Raw genomic sequence first — 13,680 nt, 5'->3', positions numbered from 1 at the left:
CCTGGCTTTCTGCTCACCCCTCCAGGGCACAAGTGTGTACAAGTCCCCGCGTGTCTGCTACCCTACAATGGGCAGTGGGTGATCAACCCCACTCCAGGGGGGCGAATCTGATGGTCCGAGTGGGTAGGACAGAGCAGAACTATTCCTTGAGCCATGACATTCAAATCTATGAATCTATGATCTGTGACATTCAAATGAGCCTCAAGTGACGCAAAAGAGAAAAACAGTCTAAGTTTACTGACACAGTGCAGGGGAGAAGTGAGGGAGGAGGGACCAGGATCCCAGAGTGGGGGAAGTCAGGTGGTGGTTCAGACAGAAGCAAGGGCAGCAGTAAGTTGGCTGCAGGGCAAGTGGTTAGGGCTTTGTGAGAAAGACTGAGGACTTTTCATATCATCCTCGTGTGTCCCAGCTGGTGAAATACACATCCTCACAGACTTGTACACACACACACACACACACACACACACAGCCGCGGGCACAGACAAGCACAGATGCGTGCATGCATGTGCACACAAACACCGCACACCGAGAAAGACCCAGACTTGTGCACGCTCACTCAGCGATACCTTAGAATCCACCAGCCTCTTGGAAACTGGCCCTGATCGTTTTCCCACCGTCTTTTCCAGCTGAGCATGTGCTTCCAAGGCTGTCCACAAGGGGGCGCGCGGGACCTAGAAGTCAGGAGTCCCTGGCGAGCTGCTACTTTAGAATCCAGAGCTTAGAGGTTTGGGGGACCCTGTATTTTATAACTGAGAAAGCTGAGACCCAGAGTGGGAGAGGACGTGTGCCAGCTCACAGCCCATGACCCCTGCCCGGTCTCCCTGTGGGGATGATGGTCAGGAATGGGGAATGGTGGGGAGGCTGTTATTGTCACCAGGGTGATTGGAGAGGAAGGGTCAAAGAAAATTAAGGAGGTAGAGGGTAAGTTCTCCTCAGGTTTTGTCACACACTGTCCCTGACGTACTGTGACCCCGAATAAGTGCCTTAGCTGCTCTGTCCTTTGGTTTTTCTCTTCTGTGAGGAAGGTGCTGTCCCTTACCCACACTTCCGGAGCCCCTCTGGAAGCCCCAGACAGACCCTTCCTGTATCTGCCTGCATCTAGATCTTGAGATCTCAGCTGTTGCTTCCCATGCAGATCTCATGTCAACTGTCACTTCCCCAAACAGGCCTCCCTCATGGTGCCCTACCCTCTCACTATTTTATTTGCAGCACGATATTATTGCTGCTTATTGCTATTTAAAACTGCCTCCTTTAAACAGTCAACAAAACCAAAAGACAACCGACAGAATGGGAGAAGATATTTGCAAATGACATATCAGATAAAGGGCTTGTATCCAAGATCTATAAAGAACTTCTCAAACTTAACACCCAAAGAACAAATAATCCAATCAAGAAATGGGCAGAAGACGTGAACAGACATTTCTGCAAAGAAGACATCCAAATGGCCAACAGACACATGAAAAAGTGCTCAACATCGCTCAGCATCAGGGAAATCCAAATCAAAACCTCAATGAGATACCACCTCACACCAGTCAGAATGGCTAAAATTAACAAGTCAGGAAACGACAGATGTTGGCGAGGATGCGGAGAAAGGGGAACCCTCCTACACTGTTGGTGGGAATGCAAGCTGGTGCAGACACTCTGGAAAACAGTATGGAGGTTCCTCAAAAAGTTGAAAATAGAGCTTCCCTACGACCCAGCAATTGCACTACTGGGGATTTACCCCAAAGATACAAATGTAGGGATCCGAAAGGGCACATGTACCCCGATGTTTATAGCAGCAATGTCCGCAATAGCCAAACTATGGAAAGAGCCCACCTGTCCATCAACAGATGAATGGATAAAGAAGATGTGGTGTATATATATACAATGCAATATTATGTAGCCATCAAAAAAATGAAATCTTGCCATTTGCAACAACGTGGATGGAACTAGAGGGTATTATGCTAAGCGAAATAAGTCAATCAGAGAAAGACAAGTATCATATGATCTCACTGATATGAGGAATTTGAGAAACAAGACAGAGAATCATAGGGGAAGGGAGGGAAAAATGAAACAAGATGAAACCGGAGAGGGAGACAAACCATAAGAGACTCTTAATCTCAGGAAATAAACTGAGGGTTGCTGGAGTGGAGGGGGGTGGGAGGGATGGGGTGGCTGGGTGATAGACATTGGGGAGGGTATGTGCTATGGTGAGCGCTGTGAATTGTGTAAGACTGATGAATCACAGACCTGTACCCCTGAAACAAATAATACATTATATGTTAATAAAATTTTTTTAATAAATAGAACTGCCTCCTTTATTAATGTGCTTCTTAAGTATTCATTTTGTCTCCTCCAGGAGAATGTAAACTTCGTAAGAGCAGGGACATGGGGTGTCCTGTCCCCCAACCCATCCCCCGACCCCCCTATACCTGGCACCCAGCAAGATGCTTGGCACCTGGTGGGCTGCAGTGCGTAGAGCGCATTCCCTCCGGACACCGCATCCGGGAGAGTCGGCCTCAGCTGTGTGCTGGTGCTGCCCTCTGGTGGTGCTAGGTCCCCATCGCACCTGGCTTTCTCCTGCTCACCAGTGGGCCTTCTAACCTCCCACCCCTCGTCACCAGGGCCAGTGTCTGTGAAATCTGGGGGTGGAAGTAAAGCGTGCTTGTCTCCAGCCAGCCTCACAATTAATAAAGATGAGCTCAGTGTGGACTATGGACTCCATCAGGGAAAAGACACCTTCAGAACAGACATATGATGGTGCCTGTCTCTATGAAGTCTAATAGAGCTAGATAAGCCAGTCTGACTGTTCCATTTTAAAGATGGAGTCACTGAGGCACAAGCCAGGACCGGAAGATAAAACTGCCTGGCCTAAGAAAGCCCTAGAGTAACTGGCCCATTACACCACCTGCTGATAAGCAACAGGTCTATCTTACCTTGTGCAAAAAGCATGTGTTCCTGAAGACCCCGCATAATTCAAAACATGCATATTTCCAGGCTAATTTTGCCGTGGAAATGAATGCAAAGTAGCAAGGATGTGTTGCATAAATCTACCCCCATTGTGGCATATTTCTGCTTTACTACTGCTTTTTATTTTCCCAGCATTATCTCTAATATTTCACAGAGCGCTCTCTGCTAAATTAACAGCGCAGCATTTCCTGCCGGTGGTTTGGCCTTCTTCATAACGTTTTATCACATCTCACTTCCTTTCCAACGCTATTGATTTTCAGGTGCATTTTTCAGCACCATCACTTAAAGAACACTTGGATGACATTGTTACAAGATACAGATAAAAAATTTAAAGTTATAATAACTGTGAATGTTGGGAAAACGGCACAATTGTCTCCAGCATCCCCCGCAGAAATGAGAAGAAATTCGGATGCATGCAAACAAAAGTGCATGCATATAGATTCTATTTCATAACCAGAGCAACGTCGCCGCGTGGCAGGCTTACAGCTCCCACTTACCAACTCACTTAGCTCCTCCAACTCCAGGAAACTGCAATTCTGACAATCTGTTTTAACTGAGGGGCTTCGCATGATTCCCAACTCAGTGCATAAACATTTATTAGCATTTTTATGTTGCATCTCTCCAAAGCCACAGACCTGAAATTCTCATGACTGTGACCTCACCCTGCGTGATCTCCCTTGCTAGGTGAATGACCCCACCCAACAACCACAGATATGGACTTCAGAACATTCCAGCCACTCACCTCATACTCCTGCAGGCAGGGCCCTTTTGGAGGCAGCATTAGCAGAGGACCAGTTGGGTGCCCCCACCCACCCACCCATCATGTCCACTTCTCTTGAAGTCTGGAAAAGGGGGCTCCCCTCGGAGGAGTCCTCCTGTCTCCTCCCGTCCCCTGTTCCCATCAGCATTTGGTCCAAGTTTGTCCGTCCTTCTGTCCCAGCTACCCCTTCCCAACATGGAGCCTGAAGGGGCTTTAGATCCATGTTGGGATGGGAGGTAAAGGAAAGCTGGTTCTCGGTTTCAAGCATTTTTAAGACGGGCAGACTTTCTACACTGGAAGCACAACCTCTCAGTTCAGCTCCTGTGAATTGTCTCTTTGGCCTTCCCCTGCCTGAAATAACTTCCTGCGATGCTCACTCGGCTTGGCCAGAGCCAGGGCCCAGGAGCGGGCCGGCTAGGCCCTAGGAAGGAGGAGAGAAGGGACAGCCAGGGCAGGCTCTGAACCCACCCGCTGGTATTCCAACCTTGAGCAAGCCCCTAGCCAAGGCACTTCCCCTCTCCGCACCTCAGTTTCTACCTCTGCAGAATGGGGATAATAATATCCACCCACTTATCCACCCACAATAATAACCACCCACTTCCCAGGCACCTGGGTGGTGCAGTCGGTTGATGGTCGGACTCTTGGTTTCTATTCAGGTCATGATCTCAGGGTCGTGGGATAGAGCCCTGCATGGGGCTCCATGCTCAGCGTGGAGTCTGCTTGACATTCTCTCTCTCCCTTTCCCTCTGCCCCTCCTCCACCCCTCTCTCCAAAATAAATAAATAAATAAATCTTAATAATATCACCCACTTCCTAGGCAGGATGACTGTGACAATGCAGTGTGGTCATTTCCTTGAGCCCAGATCCTGGGGTCAGCCCCAAATGTCTCCTTCTCCAGGAAGCCCTTCTGGGCTGGGAGAGATAAGTCCCATGATACAAGAAACAGTATTGGATGTTTCCCAGATACATCTCTTGTTCCCCTGCCTCTACACTTTGCCACCTAAAGAGTCCTTCCTCCCTATGTGTGCAGATGCTCGCCGTCTATCACTGCCAGGTCTAAATGTCACTACTTCCCAGGTGAAAGTGTCCTATTAGAACAGTCCAAGCACTTTCTACCATGAGCTGTTATGATCACAGGAGGCATGGGTCCGCCTGGGGCCAGTGGCAGCTCCCAGCTTGATTTTGCTCAGGGGTCTTTCAAGTGACTTTCAGCTTTGGGACCCCTCTTCCACCTGAGGGGTGGACAGAAGCTCAGAGGCCATGTAGGCTAACCCACCCTGGGTGTCATCTCCTCACTGACCTGTAAGCAACACCCCAGAGCTATATTCGTGGGCCACTGAGGAACCTGTGTGTTTGTTGAGTGACTAAATGACCCTCAAAGTTAAGCCTCTGAGCCTCCTCTGTGCTGCCTTTCCTTTTCCTCCAACAGACCAGTAACAACATCACCTTCTAAGCCACCAGCCAGCCAGCCACACCCCCAGCATACCCTGGGTGAAATAATAAAAAAGATTGACAATATGTCCACTCACATTTTCTCCCCAATGTAATTATATACCATGGAGGTAATAATAATAATAATAATTGCAAATATTTATTAAATGCCTGTTCTGTCTGGCATTGGGCTCTAGGCTTTCCCATGAATGATCTCATTTAATCCCCATGATAATCCATGATGTGGGTTCTATTATTAGCCCCCACTTTTCAGGCCAGGAGATGAGGCTGGAAGAGGTTGAACTTGCCCAAGGTCATAAAGCAAGCTAGTGACAGAATTTGGGAACTTTATGAAATCATCTTTTATGCCTTTGTGTTGCAATATTCTTGCATTTTTATAGTTCCCTTTCAGACCTTGGATTTTTGTTTGTTAGTTTAATGTCCTAATCTCTTTTCAGTTCATTATGCCCGTTCTGCTTGTTTGGCAATGTTTCTGTGAACTGTCAGTTCTTTCTTCCTCTCGAAGAGAGGAGAAATATTCTGTGGAATTTGTGAAAACAGCTAAATAGGTAAAGTGGACATGGATGACTGCAAATGAATTTTTTAAATGAAACAACCTAGAAAGCAGACAGAATTGCTTTCAAAATGCCTATGAAAATTGCAAAATCTCTCCAGGGTGCAACGACCTTATCAAGATATGATCTAATGGCTGTAAACATTCATTTCCAACCAAATTCCTTTGGGTTGATTCACTCGAACCTAGGGAGAAAACTTTACAATTTGTTATAACTTTGTCAGATAAATGCATAATTGCTGGAAAATTATTTAGAAATTAAAAGCCCAAAAGTCTGGAGGCGGAGATGGAGCATAAAGAGATACCAATAAAAGCTAAAATACACTTTTAAAGTTTCAGGGCCACTCCATGGTGCATAAAAATTACTTTAAAAACAGGCCAGAAATACTGTTTCAACCAACCTTTTTTGTATCAGCTTTATTGAAGTGTAATTGCATACAATAAAATGCACAGGTTTTTTAAGTGCAAGAGTTTATGCTCTGGCAAATATACATAGCCATTTCACAACCATACGATCAAGGCGTTGATTGATATTGACATTGAGAAGAGACTGAACACATCCATCACCCTCAGAACTTCCCTTATGCCTCTTTGTAACCAATCCACCCACCCCTAGTCAACCAATGATCCACTATCTATAATCAGAGTTTATGTTTTTCTGTTCTGGAATTTGGTATAAAATGACTCGTCTGGTACTACCCTTTTGTGTCTATCTTCTTTCACTCAATAAAATGTTTTGAGAATTATCCACTTTGTTGCTTGAAGCAAGTAGTTCTTTCATTATTACTGAGTAGTATTCCATTGCATGAAACTACCTCACTGTGTTTATTCATTCATCTCTTGATGGATATTTGGACTGTCTCCAATTTTTTGCTATTACAAATAAAGCTTCTGTGAAGATTTTTACATAGGTCTTAGTCTGAATGTAATTTCTCTAGGGTAAATACCTAACAATGAGTTCCTGGGTCATGTGAGAAATGTATGTTTAACTATGTAAGAAATTTCCAAAATATTTTCCAAAGGGACTGTACCATTTTACTTTCTCCCAGCAGTGTATAAGAATTCCACTTGCTCTCCATTTTGGCGAACATTTCCTAGCATCAGCTTTTTAATTTTGTTTTTTATTCTGAGAGGTAAGAACTTGTATCTCACTGTTCAACCAAATTGCTTTTTACCCAACATTCCACTTGCTTCTCAACATCAAATGTGTGCACACCTGTATGTTTGCAAGCACACACGTGCACGTGCCCCTCCTGCGATCTCCTGTGTGAAGAATGCCCTGAACGAAGAAACAGGGATGGAGTTTTGCTCCTGCACAGGCACTGACTGATGCTGAGCAGGTCACTTCAAACCTGTTTTTTCAGCAATCAAATGTGAACAGGAATCCCTGCTCACCAAAACCAGAACACCAAAAGCACAACACACAAAAGAAAAATTGATAATTGGGACTTCACTAAAATTTAAAACTTCTACTTTGCCAAATAGATTGCTAAGAGAATAAAAAGATAAGCCATAAACTAGAAGGAAATATTTGCAAAACACCCATCTGATAAAAGACTTTTATCCAAAATATACAAAGAATTCTTAAATGTCAATAAAAAACAAACAACCCAACCTAAAAAAGGGCAAAAGATTTAAACAGATACTCCACTAAAGAAGATATACTGATGGCAAATAAGCATATAAAAAATACTCAGCATCATATGTCATTAGGGAACTGCAAATTAAAATAACAATGAGATACCACAACTACAACAAATAGGAACAACAAACTCCAGTAAGAGCAAGAATGTGACTTCCAGAGTTACCACATCATACTATTCAAAATATCCAGTTTTCAACCAAAACAAGTATGAAACATGCAAAGAAACAAGAAACTATGGCCCATTCATAGGAAAATAAGAAATTAATAGAAGTAATTACTGAGAAAATCCAACCATTAGAAAAAGACTTTCAGTCAATGGTCTTAAACATGCTCAGACAGCTAACAAAGACCAAGGCAAAGAACAAAGGGAAACCAGAATGATGTATCACAAAAAGAGATAATACCAACAAAGAGAGAGAAATTACAAAAAGGAATAAAATAGAAATTTGGAGACTGAAAAAAAATACAATAACCGAGATGAAGAACCCACTAAGAGATTGAATATTTGAAAAGGCAGAAGAAAAGAATCAACAAGCTTGAAATTATTCAGTCTGAGGAGCAGAAAAAGAAAAGAATCAAGAGAAATGAACAGAGTCTGAGACCTTTGGGACCCCATCAAGCATATCAATATATGCATGATGAAAGTCCCAAGGAGAAGAGAGAGAGAGAGAGAAAGGAGCAGAGATATTATTTGAAGAACTAATGGCTGATAACTTTCCAAATTTGATGAAAGACAAGAATTTACAAACCCTAAATTCTCAATGAACTCCAAGCAGGAAAATCAAAGACATCCACATCAAGATATTATAGTCAAGTTGTCAAAAAGCAAAGACAAAGAGAGACTCTTGAAAGCAGCAAAAGAGAAGTGACTCATTACATACAGGGATTCTTAATAAAATTAACAGCTGATTTCTCTTTAGAAACTGTGGTGGCCAGAAGGCAGTGCATGACATTTGAAGTACTGAAAAAGAAAACTATCAACCAAGAATTCTATATCCAGCAAAACTATCCCTCAAAAAATGAAAAAGAAATTAAGACATTCCCAGATAAACAAAAACTGAAAGAGCTCAGGGGCGCCTGGGTGGCTCAGTCATTAAGCGTCTGCCTTCAGCTCAGGTCATGATCCCAGGGTCCTGGGATTGAGCCCCACATTGGGCTCCCTGCTCAGCGGGAAGCCTGCTTCTCCCTCTCCCACTACCCTGCTTGTGTTCCCTCTCTCGCTGTGTCTCTCTCTGTCAAATAAATAAATAAAATCTTAAAAAAAAAAAAACTGAAAGAGCTCATCATTAGTAGACCTGTCCTAAAATAAATGCTAAAGGGAATCACTCAGGCTAAAATGAAAGGATACTAGACTAAAATCCATATGAAGAAATTTAAAAACAACAGTAAAAATAGCTACAAAGGTAAATATAAAAGGCAGTATTTCTGCATTTTTCATTCATAATCTCTCTTTTCCTAAAGATTCAAAAGACAAATGTATAAAACAGTAAGTATAAATCTGTGTTAATGGGCACTCAATGTATTAAGATGTAATTAGTGACAATAACAACATAAAGAGAAGGGGATGGATCTATAGAGGAGCAGAGTTTTTTTATACTGTTGAAACTAAATTGGTATTTAGTTTAGATGTTTAGATTTAATGTAGAGTTAATATGATTTTAACTGTAATCCCAAGGGTAAGCACTAAAGAAAAATCTAAAATATGTACAGAAAAAGAAAAGATAAGGGAACCAAAATAGCACACTAGGAAAAAATTGACTAATTACAAAATAAGGCAATAGTAGAACTGAGGAACAAAAATGACATAAAACATATAGAAAAACAGCAAAATGACAGAAGTCTTTCCCTCCAGTAATTACTTTAATGTAAATAGATTAAGTTCTCCAATTAAAAAGCAAATGTAACTCCACTGGCAAAACAGATACACACACACGCACACACATTATCCAACTATATTCTATGAGAGACTCACTTTATTTTTTTAATTTTTATTTAAATTCAGTTTAGTTAACATACACTGTATTATTAGTTTCAGGAGTAGAATTTAGTGATTCATCAGTTGCATACAACACCCCATGCTCATTACATCAAGTGTCCTCCTTAATGCCCATCCCTCAATTACTCCAACTGTGCCACCCAGCAACCCTCAGTTTGTTTCCTATAGTTAAGAGGAGAAACTCACTTTGGATCCAAAGACAGAAATAGATTGAAAATAAAAAGTTGGAAAAAGATATCCCCTGCAAATAGTAACTAAAATACAACTGGGGTGGCTATATTAACATTACACAAAATAGACTTTAAGACAAAAACTCTTACAAGTGACAAAGAAGGACTTTATATATTGATAAAAGAGTCAATCCATCATGAAGATATGGCAGTTATAAACTTATATGTATCTAACAACAGGGACCCAAATGTATGAAGCAAAACCGAGTGGATTAAAGGGAGAAACTGTTATATTAGTCTGCTCAGGCAACTATAACAAAATGCCCCAGATTGTATGGCTTAAACCAAGGAAATTTATTTCTCACAATAATGGAGGCTGGGAAGTCCAAGATCAAGGCACCAGCAAAGTAGGTTTCATTCTGAGGCCTCTTCTTGGGGCTCATAGGCAGCTGCATCTCATTATATGTTCCCATGATCTCTTTGTGTGCATGCACAGAGAGAGAGCTCTCTGATGTCCCTTCTTAAAAGGACATTAATCCTGGGCGCCTGGGTGGCTCAGTTGGTTAAGCGACTGCCTTCGGCTCAGGTCATGATCCTGGAGTCCCTGGATCGAGTCCCGCATCGGGCTCCCTGCTCGGCAGGGAGTCTGCTTCTCCCTCTCCCGCTCCCCCCTCTCATGCTCTCTCTCTCAAATAAATAAATAAAATCTTTAAAAAAAAAAAAAAAAAAAAAAAAAAAGGACATTAATCCTACCAGATCAGGGCCTTACCCTTATCACCTTATTTAAACTCTATTACTTCCTTAGGGGTCCCATCTTCAAATACAGCCATACTGGGGAGGGCTTCAAAATATGGATTTGGAGGGGAAGACACAAACATTCAGTCCATAATATCATTCTAGAATAATAGTTGGAGACTTCAATATCCCACTATCAGAAATGGATAGAGCAACTAGACAGAGATCAATAAGGAAATCAATACTTATCCAACACTATATACCAACTAGGTATAACCGAATTATGTAGAATACTCCACCGAACAACTGCAGAAATTGAAACATATGTCCACACAAAAACTTGAACACAAGCATTCACAGAAGCCTTATTTATAATATCAGGAACTGGAAACAACACAATGTGCATTCACTGATGAGTGGACAAATAAAATGTGCTATATCCATACATTGAAATATTATTCAGCCTCTGATGGTTAACTCTATGTCAATTTGACTGGCCACAAAGTGTCCAGATTAGACATTATTTCTAGTGGTTTCTGTGAGGGTGTTTCCAAATGAGATTAGCCTTTGAATTGGCAGACTCAGTAAAGTAGATTGCCCTCCCCAGTGTGGATGGGCATCATCTAATCCATTGAGGGTATACAACAAAAGATGGAGAAAGGAGGAATTTGCCCCCTTTTTTAAGTTTTTGTTACTGAAGCATAGTGTCATATCATGTTACATTATTTGCACAACATAGTGATTGGAAAATTCTATACATTATGTAATGTTTACCATGATAAGTGTAGTTACCATCCATCACCATACAACATTATTACAATATTATTGACTATATTTCCTATGTTGTAATTTTCCTCTCTGTGACTTATTTATCATATAACTGGTAGTCTGTACTTCTTAATTCCATTCATCTATTTTGCTCATCCCCCCACCCCCCACCTCTGGCAACCACCAGTTTGTTCTTTATATTTATGAGTCTGTTTGCTTGTTTGTTTGTTCATTTGTTTTGTTTTTTAGATTCCACATATAGGTAAAATCATATGGCTTCTCTCTTTTTCTGACTTATTTCACTTACCCTCTAGGTCCACCCATGTTGTCACAAATGGCAAGATCTCATTTTTTTATGGCTAAGTAATATTCCTCTGTGTATATTTGTGTGTGTGTGTGTGTGTGTGTGTGTGTGTGTGTGTATTACATCTTTTTTATCCATTCAACTATTGATGGACACTTAGGTTGCTTCCATATCTTGGCTATTGTAAATAATGCTGCAATGAACATACTGGTGCATACATCTTTTTGAATTAGCATTTTTGTTTTCTTTGGGTAAATGCCCAGCGGTGGAATTACTGGATTTTATGGTATTTTTAATTTTTTTAGGAACCTCCATACCATACATTTCCACAGTCATCTTCCGCCCTCAGACTGGGATTTTAATTTCTTTGATTCTCTGATTCTCAGGCCTTCACATTCAGATTGAATTACACCACCAGCTTTTCTGGGTCACCAGCTTGCAGATGGCAAATCATGGGACTTCTCAGCCTCCACGATGAACCAATTCCTCATAATAAATCTCCTTCCATATATACATACACATATATACACACATAGACATATATAGATATAGATATAGATATAGATATAGATATAGATATATCCTATTGCTTCTGTTTCTCTGGGGGATTCTGACTAATACACAGCCATAAAAAAGAAAATGAAGTACTGATACATGCTACAAAATGAATAAACTTTGAAGACATTATGTTCAATAAAAGAAGCCAATCACAAAAGACCACATATTGTATGAATCCATTTATATGAAATGCCCAGAATAGGCAAGTCAATACAGACAGAAGGTGGATTATTGTCTGCTTAGGACTGAGGGGGTTGGGGGAAATGAGGAGTGACTATTAAGGGATGTGGGGGACTCTTGCTGGGGTGATGAAAATAATCTAAAATGACCATACTGATGGTTGCACAACCCTGTGAATATATTAAAAACCACTGAATTGTACACTCTAAGTGGGTAAATGGTATGGTGTGTGATTTATATCTCAATAATGCTGTTTTTTAAAAGCTATTAAAGCTTATAAGTGAGTTAAGCAAGGTTGCAGAATACAAGATCAATATACAAAAATCAATTGTGTTCTATATACAGAAATAAATAAGCAAAAATTGAGTTTTTTTAAAGTACCATTTACAATAGTAACAAAAAACCTGAAACAATCAGAGACAAATTTAACAAAACACGTGCAAGGCCTCTATGCTAAAAACAATAAAACATTGATGAGACCAAGACCTAAATAAATGAAAAGATATATGATGTTCACAGATCAAAAGACTTAGAATTGTTAAGATGTCAGTTCACCCCAAATTGATCTAAGTATTGAATACAATCTGAATAAAACCCCAGCAAAATTTTTTTTTTTTTTTTAGAAATTGACAAGCTGAAGTCAAACTCAGTGTTTGCAGATGACACGATACTCTATGTGGAAAACCCAAAAGACTCCACCCCAAAATTGCTAGAGCTCACATAGGAATTCAGCAAAGTGGCAGGATATAAAATCAATGCACAGAAATCAGTTGCATTTCTATACACAAACAATGAGACAGAGAAAGAGAAATTAAGGAGTCTATCCCATTTACAATTGCACCCAAAACCATAAGATACCTAAGAATAAATCTAACCAAAGAGGCAAAGGATCTGTACTCAGAAAACTATAGAACACTCATGAAAGAAATTGAGGAAGACACAAAGAAATGGAAAAACGTTCCATGCTCATGGATTGGAAGAACAAATATTGTTAAAATGTCTATGCTATCTAGAGCAATCTACATATTCAATGCAATCCCTATCAAAATACCATCAACTTGGGGCGCCTGGGTGGCTCAGTCGTTAAGCATCTGCCTTCGGCTCAGGTCATGATCCCAGGGTCCTGGGATCGAGCCCCGCATCGGGCTCCCTGCTCAGTGGAAAGCCTGCTTCTCCCTCTGCCACTCCCCCTGCTTGTGTTCTCTCTCTCGCTGTGTCTCTCTCTGTCAGATAAATAAATAAAATCTTTAAAAAAAAAAAAATACCATCAACTTTTTCCACAGAATGGGAACAAATAATCCTAAAATTTGTATGGAACCAGAAAAGACTGCAAATAGCCACAGGAATGTTGAAAAAGAAAACCAAAACTACTGGCATCACAATTCCGGACTTCAAGCTCTATTACAAAGCTGTCATCATCAAGACAGTATGGTACTGGCACAAAAACAGACACATAGATCAATGGAACAGAATAGAGAGCCCAGAAATGGACCCTCAACTCTATGGTCAACTAATCTTCAACAAAGCAGGAAAGAATATCCAAGAAAAAAGACAGTCTCTTCAACAAATGGTGTTGGGAAAATGGGACAGCCACATGCAGAAAAATG

This window comes from Halichoerus grypus, chromosome 11, assembly GCF_964656455.1.
Source record: "Halichoerus grypus chromosome 11, mHalGry1.hap1.1, whole genome shotgun sequence".
In the NCBI taxonomy this organism is placed as follows: Eukaryota; Metazoa; Chordata; class Mammalia; order Carnivora; family Phocidae; genus Halichoerus; species Halichoerus grypus.
This window is presented reverse-complemented; position numbering follows the sequence as displayed.